Below are 13,030 nucleotides of genomic sequence, written 5' to 3' on the forward strand. Positions count from 1 at the left end.
TATTGTAATATACTGACTGTCCGAAACTACATGGGTAAAAAAATGCATACGAAAAGTTTTCGTATGCATTTTTGTGATTTAGTCCCTAACGTTTTCGTCGAAAACGTTAGGTATTAGATCGTAATCCAGGCAGTAACATGTGCATTTGGCATGGCAAACGGAGGATGGAGAACGGGATACATCATGAATCGATCACCATTTGACTGTTGTTGATTTCTCATACTTATTCTGTGTATTTAACAGTAGTGTTGACACCCTACAATGTTAGAGAAATCAGCTATATTGAAGACCATAGTGCGAAAACACGCATCTCCGTGTGCGACGTTGCAGGCTTCCAGTGGGTTGATTGTTGAATCGTTATCGAATAACCTTGATCGATATATAGCGCCGTGAAGATAGAGAGTTATCGATCAAACTCATTCGATAACGATTCAACAATCGACCCGATGGCAGACTTAATTTTCTCTCGGAAGACTGGTCAACATATTTTTTTTGATAGCTACCCTTATTTTGACTGCGTTTAGCAGAAAGGAACCAGGCCACATTGGTTGCTGTCGAATTTATTTGGGGAATTTAATTTTTCACAGGATAACGTTTGTGCGTATTCCTTAGAGAAGTAAAAGGAATTTGCTTCGTGCTATGCAGATAATTTACTGAAATTTGCACAAAACTCCACAAAACCGTTTTCATGTGAGGAAGTAAATGCCCGATTAAAGTTGGCAATAGCTGCGACGTGGCTTGGTTCCTTTCTGCTACCCATTTTTCCTCTCTGTTAGTAGAGGATTTTGTATAGATTTCAAACTGTAAAGTTGGCTTGTTCCTCCTAAAAATAAACAAAAAAATGAGGGGGGGGGGGGGGATCCGCTTAGTAAAATAAAACAGGAGCGGAAATTCTGAGACTTATTCGCAATGGAGGTACGTGGTTTCGCACTTAGGCCATCTCACTGACACGAAGCGAGTATGTGGATCAGGTGCGCTCATCGCTGTTTCGCCTTCAATTTTTCAGGTAGGCTAGGAGACATACGCCGCGCAGCAATAGTTATTTGCTCAAAAATTCGAATCACATGTTGCTTACTTTTGCTTCAAAGTTTATTATGTTAAAGGTCCCCTGAGATTACTTTTGATGTTGGCTATAATATATTATAATCCAAAATAATAATTCCCGCCCTAATTCTTCGGCCTTTTTCCGTGGCAAATTTGCAGAAGAAGCCATTAATATTCTGTCGTACTTAGGAAGAACGCCGCAAGAATATTCGAGAGTTGCCAAATTTTCCTTGACAATACACGAGTATTCTTGACGAAATTTATACATCTTTTACCTTAGAACTTTCAGAAATTTTGGATTGAATTGCGTACAAAATTGTGTAAACATTTTGGTAAGAAACATTGACTATTTTCCCAGTAAATTCTGTTTTTGTCGAAGGAAATTTTGCAACATTTGAAGGCGCATACGTCGTTCTTTCTTAGCACCTCAGTATTCAGATCAGAGGCGTGCGTGCTTTGCGATATATCGATTGTCATGCCATTTAAACCTATGGAAAAAGATCGATTATCAGGGTGTTCGCAGCGAACACCTAAATAATTGATTATTTATCATAGGTTTAAATGGCAGGACAATCGATACATCGCAATGCATGCCACGCCACTGATTCAGATCTATTCTTATTAGAAGAAGGGGGAGAGCCTTCTACCTCATGACCAGACTCTCATTATTTTGAAGCAGTTTAAGTAAAAAAACTTATCGATTCAACGGTCATATAATTTCTTACGAACCGAGAAATCCTCAATTTTCAAAACACGCGCTTCGGTTTGATTGACAGAACAGAACGAGCGTTCCGCCATTTTAAGTGAGCCTGTATGTAGTCTTTTGGCGCGTTTTCACGGTCGCACAGTGAATCGAGTCCATAGGAGAGGTCGGACGAAATTTGAAAGCTTTAAAACGCTTCCGTTTTTACAATATTTTGAAGATCTAAAACGGGTTTCATTGGGTTCCTCGTAAAATTATCTTCTAAAAGCACCCTTGAAATTTAAAATGTGACGGAATAAACATAAAAATTTGCAGTTTCAGTCAAAAATGTCATGTCCGACTTCTCTAATTGACTCGATTCACTGTGGGTCGTAATACAACGAACGAAACGCGCATGGGCGTCTCTTTCAATGGATGCTATTCTCGTCGGTCTAACCTGCAAGCTTCAAATAGCAACATGGGCACTCACCGGAGCTTCTAAAAATAAGGATAAAACAAACAATATTTTGATGATATACTCACTTACTGTGGACCGGAGTGTGATAACTGGACAAACATTTTCAGGCAATCACTTCTTAATTTTCCGAAATGCCAGAAGCCGTATACCTGTGCCGCTCTTTTGAGCGTGGTGTAAAGAGCGTATGTTCCTTTTTAATTATAAAGTGACTCGCAAAGTTTTGTCGCGAAGTTTTGCAAAGTGCACCGTTTATGGAGAAAAGTTTCAGTTGAGTAACCATTTTTAATTTTTATGGCTAGCATTCACTTTTTTTAATTGAAAATGTCACTCTTAGTCGCGCCTCTGAAAAATAATTTTGGTTTTGTTGGCATCACTGAGGGATGTCCTCTGCGAGAAAGAGCGGAAATATGAAAATCTACATTAATAATGTATCCAATTAATGGCGAAATACAAATAAATTTATACTTTTGGCAAATTTTAAAAATTGGTTTTAGGCATGTCAGCATGTATTTAGAGTTAATGCGTGTCTGTGAGGGGTATCTCAAATTGTTCGTCTGTTTAGATACTCACGTTTTTTGTTTGTTTGGATTCGTTTTACCAACCACCTTAACATAACTTTAAAACACAGTTTTGCGTATTTTTATAACTATACAAGAACATTTTTTTTTCTTGCCCTCAAATTGTTGAGTCTCCAGATATGTGACCATTTACAGCAGAAAGGACCTTAATGTAGAAGTTTTAAAAATTGAAGTACCGGCATCTCGTATAGAGAAGTGTTTACGATTATTTTGGCGGAAAAAAGCTTAAACCAGTCAAATCAAAACGAAGTCATGATACTTCTGAATATTTTACGTGCAAATTTTTAGAAAAAACAATGTGAAATTTTATTTCAACATGACTCAAAAATGTTGGATTAGAATGCAATTTCACATTCGCGATTAGCAGAAAAATTGAGCTTAACCGCTCTTAATTTATTCTTTGGGCTACTAAAAACGTTTGTCAATTTGTTTCTTGAATCTCTATTTCCTCTCATCATTTCGGTTTGTACATTATATTCTCTGTCCAGTGCCATTATTTGCTGACTTCAAACATTTTCGTGCGAAACTTCAGTTTTCTTTCCATTTTTTCAGATACGTACAGTGTGGTGCCTCAAATTGACCTAAAATGGCAGGCTGCCAGTTGACCTGCAGCTTAATGAGAAGCAGCAACTCAATGCGTTCAATTTTGGCGACAAACGTATGAACCTCGTCTTACTTCGGCGAAAACGAAGGAATCTTGTACACCTAGAGGTTTGTTTGTTTATTTTCTTTTTAAAAAATATTTGATGGTTCGCTTATTTTTATTTTCATCAAAAACTTTCCCCTAACCATCAAGATCAATGACAAAAGTGCGAATCCACGCATCTCCATTACGGTGTTTCAACATTTTCGCTCCCATTTTATTTTCTCGAGGGGAAACGAGTCAACTAAATAGCATGAAATTTATACAAAATATTCTACTGGTAGGGGAAAAAAATCGAAGAAGTTTCCAAGAAATAACGTTGACTAGTTTTCCAAAGGAAAATTATAATATGACCTAGAGGCGGATCCAGCAATTTGGCAACACCGGGCCCCCCATTTAAACCCATGTTTAATAATCGATTCTTGTCAGAGCACCCGGCGGCCCGGCCACTCCAAGAATCGATACATTTCCATAGGTTTAAATGGAGAAAAACAATGTTACCAATTTGCGCACTTCGGCCATCGATATGACTCCAAACAAAAGCAATGCGTCGATACCTAAGGGTGGGAAGTGAGAATCTCCCAAAAAAATTCCAAAATTGCTGATGCTGCCTTACTGTTCAAAAAAAAATCAACCAAAATATCTCCTTAATGTTTCCCATGAATTTATTCTAACCGATGATCTAATTATAATATCGGTGATAGTAGAGTGCTGATATAGATATAAAAAAGAGGTGCCGCATGCATGTGCAAAATTTCAAGGAAAAATATTCATAGCTTTCCTCAGAGATACAAATTTTATCGAAGAGACTTTGGCAACTCTCAAATGTTCATACGGCGTTTTTCCTCAGCACGGCAGTATACCTTAACTAGATTTTTCTAAAAGTCCATCTTAATGATCGCCCTGCCGATTCTCACCTCCGTTGTTCGGTAAACACTCCTAACGAACGGCGAGACGAAACTAATTTCAGGCGGGCGGATTCGCAAATCAATGAGCGTATTTCGAGGAGGGAGGGGCCGGGAAATGCATATTTTGTTGCGACGAGGATGACGACGATGCATCGTGAAGGTCATTGCGAAACATCACAGCGATACAATCGCAACTCGTGGAAGGAACTACGTCGGATCGTTCGCATGGGTTTAAGGTTTAAACCCCCACCCCCTCTCTCCCTCCCCCTCTCCCTCACCCCTCCTCCGCGGCCAGCAAAGTTGCTATGCATTTCCCCGTGCCCGCGCGCGGGATGCACCGCGCAGTGGTGGTTGTTATTAATCTTCAATTTGACTTGAGTTACATTTCATTTCAATTAACTGAAAGCTTATCTCTGTGAACCTGGAGTCCGATCGTGATTACATCTGCGGCGCCACAATTCTGAAGAATCGGGGGCTTTTCATCGGGGAAAAACTTCATTCTAACCACCTAGTGCGACACACACACACACCCACCCTCACAATCACGCACACACACCCACCCTCACAATCATACACACATCCCTGATCCCTATGATCGTCTGACTAATCTTGTGCGTGAACAGATGATGAGCGAAAAATGAATAAAAAGTTTGGGAATTTGCAATTAAATTTCCCTCAATCCAGAAAGTTTCAATTTATTAATCGGATCATTCTACAAAGTGCTGAAGATCCACCTTAAGAATCAATGAAGGGCTTACTTATTTTATATTAGGCAAGACAGCCGTTTGCTATACTTGCGCGGTTACTTTTTTGACGGGAAAAATTTGAAGTGTGAGGGTTAGATTCGGGCAGTAAAGGATGCCGACTTGCAAAAAACAGCCGGATATACTGCTTTCTTGCGGGAAAGTGTGGAATTGCTGCTGTTTCGTCGGAAATGACGTCAATTTTCGTAGACTTCCTGTTCTACCAGAACAGTGGCGTGGCGTTTTTTGCTATAATTCACCCGATCTGCAGTTTAAACTTATGAATGAAAAAGGATCGATCAACAAGGTGTTCGCAACGAAAACCTTGATAATCGATTCTTTACCATAGCTTCAAATAGAAAAATATCGATCATCGATCATTCACGCCTCGCGACTGTTCCAGAGCTCCTAAATTTTGAGAGTGAGACGATTTTGCTATTTTAGCAAGACGAATCGCGCCTATGCAGGTAGAGTACTGCCATGTCTATGTCGCTCTCTGATTAGGTCACCAGTTTTAGGCCTTTCATGGAGCTTTTTAATCCCAATGTAAACAAACCCAATTTGGAGGATTGTGTATTTCCGCAGAATGCGCACTATATAAAAATAATACTAAATCAATATTTCTTCAGAGCTTACAACAGATATTGGAAATAGAGAGAATTCTTATCACCTCTCAAAATCTTTAGCCATATTTTTTGTCAGCATTCGTGCGGAAGAGTCTTACGAAAAGCCTAAAATTGGTGAACTAATCAGAGCGTTGTACAGTTTTCTCTAACTAAAAAATTGACATGGCAACAGTTCCCCTCTACAGGCACTCCATAGCCGACTGGCCCATCGGGACACCAAGAAATTCCTATATGGCTGGAGGTTCCTCGACCCGCAGGGCCAGTTGCTTTGCTTTTAGAAAAAAAGGTTAGAGGAAAGAGAGGAAATCGAACAAAGGGAGAAAAGAGGAGGAAAGCGGTATAGGGGAGAACAGGGGGTGAAGAAAAAACTTCAGGAGACTGGGGCACGTGGCCAAAGGCCCAGCGAGGGTTTTTTTAAATGAATATTTGATGGAATTAAATCTCAATCCTGTAATGATTCACAAAGGCAGAGCTGAAAATCGAAATGTTCTTCACTGGAAATCGCGTAAAAGCTTCCTTTATTTCTGTAAAAACCGAAGCAAGTTCTCAGAAGACACCCCCACTCTCCCCTTGCGGGTGGACTTCTCGGTGGAAGTTAGACTACAACTCTGCCGTACTAAGGAAAAACGGCGTATGAACCTTCAGGCGTTGCCAAATTTCCTTTGATAAAACACGAATTTCCTGCTACGTTTATGAATATTTTCCCTTCGATTTTTCAGATAATTTTGTACGCATTTTCACCTAAAGTTCCTGAAAGTTTCGAGGAAAAATATTCATAACTTTCCTCAAAAATGAAGATTTTATCGAAAGAAATTTGGCAACTCTCGAATGTCCATACGGCGTTCTTCCTTAGCACGGCAGAACTGTTTAAATAAACGCGAGTCCACAGGGTTTGCTCAGAGATAAAAGATTTTAGAACCCCTACATAAGAGTGGCGAGGCGTGAATGATCGATTATCGATATCTCCCCATTTGAAGCTTTGGTAAAGTATCGATTATTAAGGTGTCTGTTGCGAACACTCTATTAATCGATCCTTTTCCATAGGTTTAATGGCAGAACAATCGATATATCGAAAAGCACGCCATGCCACCGCTACATAAACGAGCTGCAGTCTTTGATCGAGGTGTATTTTTTTTTTGTTACAAGATCGTTTCGTACGGATCGTATTCGATACATCGAACAGGTGACTCTATCGATATCGATTGGTCCAACATGTCGTCACCTCCCGGCCAAAATATCAAAAGTGCCATGCGACGTTTCAAAATTTCCGCCGCCATTTTATTTTTTTACAGAGAAATCGTTGGTTGAATCTGTTTGGAAATTTGACTGGATTTTGTCGGCAGCACAAAGAAAATTCAGTGAAATTTTCGGATAGCTCCGTTGAAAAATTTCTCTATAAAAAAATAAAATGGAGGCGGAAATTTTGAAACGTTACATGGCGCTTGTGATACTTTGACCAGAAGGTGACGATGTAATTATAGCCTCAAAAGTCAATTGAGTAATCCGAGGGAACGGGGTTTTTGCGATAGATTTTTTATTCTAATGAGTATAAAATAGCAATGAAAAGTGAAAATGTTGGGAATTTTCTCATTTACAGCTTTTCCTCCTTAAATCCTAAAATGTTTGCTGAAGGTTATGCTCTTTTCTTTTGAACCAAACGATTAATCGGACCACTATCGAATACGATCTACTGTTACCGTGTAATAACTTGCAGTGCAACTCAAGCTGGTCAAGAATCCTATAATGATCACACAAACTTGGCAACAATGCAAGAGCTTTTATTGAAGACAATTATCAAACAAACAATTATAAACTTCTATACTAACCGCACTAAAGTTAGAAATTATATAGGAATCAAACTCAAAATTGCCAAAGTCTCTAGATGCATCTCAATCAGCAAGAATTATTATTATTATTAGAATTAGCATGATAGAGGTAAAGAATAATGTATTTAATAATATTTAAGTGCTGCACTAATAATATAGCACTTAAATATTTTTAAATAAATAAAAATAAAAAAGATATTTAAGAGAGAGATATTGCAGAGAGAAAGATGTTCATCAGTACTGCAAAATGATTGTTTGAATTCGCCCTCTGCATAGATACTGAGAGAAGACTATGTTTGAGAAATACCATTAGACAACCATGTTTTCCGCACTCAGCTTTTCACGTTTATTGTTAGTTACGAGCGAAGGAATCAATCACGTGAAACCGAGTTTCTAAAAAATCAAGCAACAGACGTCCACCCACCAATTAACCATGTTTTCAATAGGGTAAAGAAATTGCACACGGCGCACAAAGGGCCGAATCGGTAGAAGGAGTCGGACAAAATCTGAAACTTTGAGAGATTTTATATTCTCGAAAATATGAAACAAAAAAGTTTATAAGAATGGTTCCATTGGTTTTGTCGTGAATTTTACTTACAGAAACACCCATTGAAATTGAAATTGTGACAAATGAAACATCAAAATTTACAATTTTTGCCAAACATGTTCATGTCCAATCACTTCTAATAGCTCGATCCACTGTGCGGCAGCCGCGCAACGAAGCTTCTTATCACGTGTGTGTTCATGATGGGTTCACTCACTCTAGTTGCTCATTTAATTTTTTGTGTTTCGACTCTCGTGAACAAATCACGGGGCTTTAAGTGTGTGCAGAAAATTATGATGAAACGAAGTACACCAGAGGATGTTAATAAAGGAAGTCGGCAAGAAAGAAAAAAATTATACTAATTAAGTCGAAAAAGTGATTGTTAGTTGGTTCGTGTAAACCGAGGTCTTGGCGCACACTAGATCGCGTCAATAGAAATCGGACAAAATCTGGGAAATTTTCAAAAATATGAAACACAAATGTTTGACAGTGGCTCCTTTGGTTTTATCGTGAGTTTCCTTGCAGAAACATCCCTCGGAATTGAACTTGCGACGAAATGAACGTACAAATTTGAAAGTTTAGCCAAAAATTGCATGTCGGATCTCTTCTATAAGCCCGTTCCACTGTGTGGCGGTGCTATGGGGATTGAAATTTCCCGGGAGAATCAAGTGCTGGGAACGGGAATGAAAAGGTTTCTACACACATTCCGGGTGAGGGCAATTACCTAGATATGAGTATTTTTTTTTCTTTCTCTCTTTTTTTACTTTTTTGTGTGTGTCGCACTAGGTGGTTTTAAAATTTCCAAGGAAACACCCAGATCCGTAGTAACGTATCCTAACAACAAAACTGCACAAGGAAAATTTGGAAGAGCTTAGTGAAACTAGAAAAATTATTATTGAATGACACATTTCCTGTGTTGTTTTGCTGAGCCGCCACGAAACAGATGGGTACAAAGTAGTGCCGTGAGTGTGTTTTTTTCTGTAAAAAGTTTCCTGAGAAAGTATATTCTAGCCGGAAACTCTCGACCCCGCGAATGGAAATGTTCCCTTTTACAGCCATGGTCATTGATAGGTACGCTTCAAATCATTACAAAAAGAGCGAACCATCTTGGTTACTTATAACTCTGATCGTAGAAGCTATCTGTAATTAATAATCACCGAGAGTCTGTAATTTTTTGCCTCTATTTATCCATCCTCTTTTCTTTTTAGTTAACAATCCCTACTGATATCGGTACGCTTTTATCAAAACTTCACTCCTTGATCATGCTATTTTTAGTAGATTTTGGCGTTTATTGATAGGCGGCTCAACGTGAGCTTTCTTTGCCTCATAGGATGAATTTCATATCGATAAAAATATTCACGGAGCTTGGTTTTTAGCATTTTCTTAGGTGTCAAATCAATAAATGCTTGAAATATCTCAAGAAAACGTTAAATGCACATGTCAGATAATTTCACCAGCGATTTTGCAAAAAGTACAATGGCGAACCTGGCGCCCTTCTAAAGCCACACAGTCCATACTGCCGTGCTAAGGAAGAACGTCGTATGAGCGTTCAGACGTTGCCAAGTTTCCTCCGATAAAACCCGAATTTATCGGAAAAATTGCGAATATTATTTTCCAAAATTTTCAGACAATTTTGTACTCAATTTAATCTAAAATTTCCGAAAATTTTGAAGTAAAATAATGCATGAATGTTGTCAAAAATACATGTATTATCAAGGGAAATTTGGCAACTCCCGAATGTTTCTACGGCATTCCTCCTCAGCACGGCAGCACAGATGACGTCAGACCTCTAGTGAATATACTCGTGATAATATACCAACTTCCTGGAATATGAAAAAACAATTTGGCCGCATTGATTAAATTGAAGCGTGAGACGAAACTCCGGGGTTAAAATCTGCACAGAAAGCGGGGAGGTAACATGACAAAAGGGGAAAGAGTAGCTAGGTAACACAAGAACGACCCGTCATGGGCCAATATTATTAATTTTAGTTAATTAATTAGCATAAAATATCTGCAACGCTTGATTCTATGGCACGTGAAACTAACTCATTCCAACAATTTACCCAACGGGGACTAAATATTTCAGATTCTTCATTCGCGATGTAGTACCCAAGCAAATTAAACGGATAATGCTAAAATTACGATCGATGATTTAAAATTTTCCTGCGGCTATATCGACACTCTTCTTCGCCTGATTTTCATGATAGCCTCCGTTAGTTTGCTTGCTCAGTAAGTTTGTCGATTTTGATCTTGTTTGCTAAACATTTTGGTTGCATCGTGTTACATACTGGCGGGACTCTCTCAGCAAGGAAGTCTTTCAAATATCACGAGATCTGCGCAAAGAGATTTCAGGTAATTAAACTGATATTAACAGTTTAAATAAAATATAAACAGATATTAAACTATCTGGGCTTGATGGATCTCCGTGTTGCATCTGTGAAATTGAAAGCGCAATGGCGCGAGGCGTGAACTCGCAATGCTTTGCTACATGCAGTTAATGAGGTATCACTATCGCTCAGATTCAGGAAAAAATTTGAAAAACGAGGCCCAAATATGTCTCTCACATCTTCGACTGAGTTGCCCTGATAGCCATTGAAGCACCACTACAAGTAAGACAAACGGAAATAAAGCAAGGGAAAGAACACGCGTCGATGACGGCGCAGAGATGCAACTCTTCGTGCTTGATGGGTGTCCTCGTTGCAGCTGCAAAATTGAAGGCGCGATGGCGCGAGGCGTTAACTAGCAATGATCCACTCTATGTTGCCAATGAAGTGTCATGTCGCTCAAATTTGAGAGAAAAGTTAAACTAAGCCCGAATACTTCTCTTTTATTTTTGGCAGTGTTGAGACTTGATTTTTTTCCTCTTTTTTTTCAATTTTACGCCTGATTCTTATTTTAGGCTGATTTTGTAGAGCTATATCCAAAGCATGGAAGTATACCGATTCCACAACTCCCCCAGCAGGCTGATTGTCGAAATTGATAGACAGAGTGATGGACAAAGAAGACAACCAGGGGGTTGATTATCAAAATTGATAGACAAAGCCATGGATAAAGGAGACAAAAGAGATATGGGGAAATCCTATTGGTGGAAAGGGGTGGTTGCAATGGACAAAAGAGGTAGGTAATAGACCAACTAACGGCAACCCACGAGAGACCCTGTAGTTAATCCATCATTTTCTACCTTAGTCTATAACAACAAACTTTTTCGACAAAAAGGATCACTCAATGTTCCGTATGTCTTCTTTGTCTATCACTTTGTCTATCAATATCAACAATGGGCCCGCCTCCGCAGGGGGAGATAATCGGTTTAATTCGACCCGGCTTGGGATTTCTAAGGGTAGTTGCCAAACAACTTTCCATGGGGACTGTCGTCCTCCTAGGGAGCACGTTGGGAAAAAATTCATAAATGAAAAAAGTCTTATCCTGACCCATAGAGGACGCTTTCGTAGTCTGGCGGTTTGACCTTGGATAAATGGGCCAGAAAACTAGCCTCCTTTTTGCGTAATATCATCCATCTCGGGACACGGTCGGGCCGGCGTTTAATTTCGCAACGCCCTTGCGAAATTAGGGCCGAATTTATCGCCCCCATCGCCGAGTATTTGTTCCGTCCAACGATGAATGTCGGCGGGGGATCGGAAAGCAAGGGGCACTTGTTGCCGAAGCCAGGACGTGACGTAGCGGCGAAAAAGGAGCATTAGGTGTCAAGATAGGTTCGAGCGGGGGTGGAGGGGGCGGGTATTTGGGGGGCGTCGGGGGGAGGGGGCGTGAAAATTGATCGTGCGTCAATTACGGAAGCGGACTGTCGAACGCGATCGGATGCTCGGATCCGGCGGACCCGCCGAAGCTGCCGAATCTACACGCTTCAGTTGCGTGGCGTGCTTTGCGATATATCGATTGAAATGCTATTTAAACCTATGGAAAAGGATCGATAAATTGGGTGTTCGCAGCGAACACCTTAACAATCGATTCTTTACCATAGGGCTAAATGGCAGAACAATCGATACATCGCAATTCACGCCACGCCACTGATACGCTTGTCATTTCAGCAACCATACCACCGCGCGCTCTAAGAAAAAACGTCGTATGAGCATTCCAATGTTGCTAAGTTTTCTCTCGGACCATATTTATTTTTGAAGGATATTATGAAAATGTCTCCTTGACTTTTTTAAAAACACGACACCATGCCTTGAGCAATATTCTCTGCTCTAATTTTTTTTTCTATCCCCATTTTAAGTTAAATATAACGCATTGGCGGATCCAGCAAATTGGCAACCTTGTTTTTTCTCCATTTAAACCTATGGAAATGTATCGATTCTTGGAGGGGTCAGGTGCTCCTACAAGACTCGATTATTTGGCATAGGTTTAAATGGAGGAAATCTGGTGTTGCCAAATTGCTGGATCTGCCTCTGATATAACGTAAATACTATAATAATATGCTTGAAAAATACACTAAAAAATATTAGAGCAAAAAACTTTTTTGAGTCTAATTGACAGTCTTGGTGGAAGCGCGGATGGTTGCAATGGACAAAGGAGGTAGGTAACAGACTAATTAACGGCAACTTAGAAGAGACCCTAAAGTTTGTCCATCATTTTCTCCCTTTTTCTATAGGAACCACCCATTTCAACCTATAGGATCGCTCCATGCTCCTTATGTCTTCTTTGTCTATAGCTTTGTCTCTCGATTTCAATAATCAGTCCGCAGAGTCTTTTAGAACGCGAATGGGGGTCCTCTTAGCAATCTCGATAATTGTCAACCGGCAAAGGCGCGCTTAAATTTAAACATGGCCACACTGCACGCAGGGATCCGCTGTAAAATTGAGGTAGGATAATTTACTTACGTAAGTGCATTAGCTCAGCAGACGGGCAATCTAGAATTTTAAACCCAGCTCTCTCAAAGACTTAGAGTTTCCAACTCTATCGCCATCCTCGACTATGGTTCGGTAGGCTAAAAATTAAAC

General features: G+C 39.7%; 1 protein-coding gene across 2 annotated transcripts in view; it reads left to right on the forward strand.

Moving 5' to 3' along the window:
- Window positions 1-13,030, forward strand: part of AkhR (Adipokinetic hormone receptor) — a 149,329-nt gene that overhangs the window by 12,354 nt on the left and 123,945 nt on the right. For both annotated transcript variants that reach the window (XM_072301477.1, XM_019060977.2), the window contains exon 2: window positions 3,335-3,493. The gene's annotated coding sequence lies outside the window, so the exon portion shown is untranslated. The remainder of the gene's footprint in view (window positions 1-3,334; window positions 3,494-13,030) is intronic.

This window comes from Bemisia tabaci, chromosome 6 (genome assembly GCF_918797505.1).
Source record: "Bemisia tabaci chromosome 6, PGI_BMITA_v3".
NCBI classification, from domain to species: Eukaryota; Metazoa; Arthropoda; class Insecta; order Hemiptera; family Aleyrodidae; genus Bemisia; species Bemisia tabaci.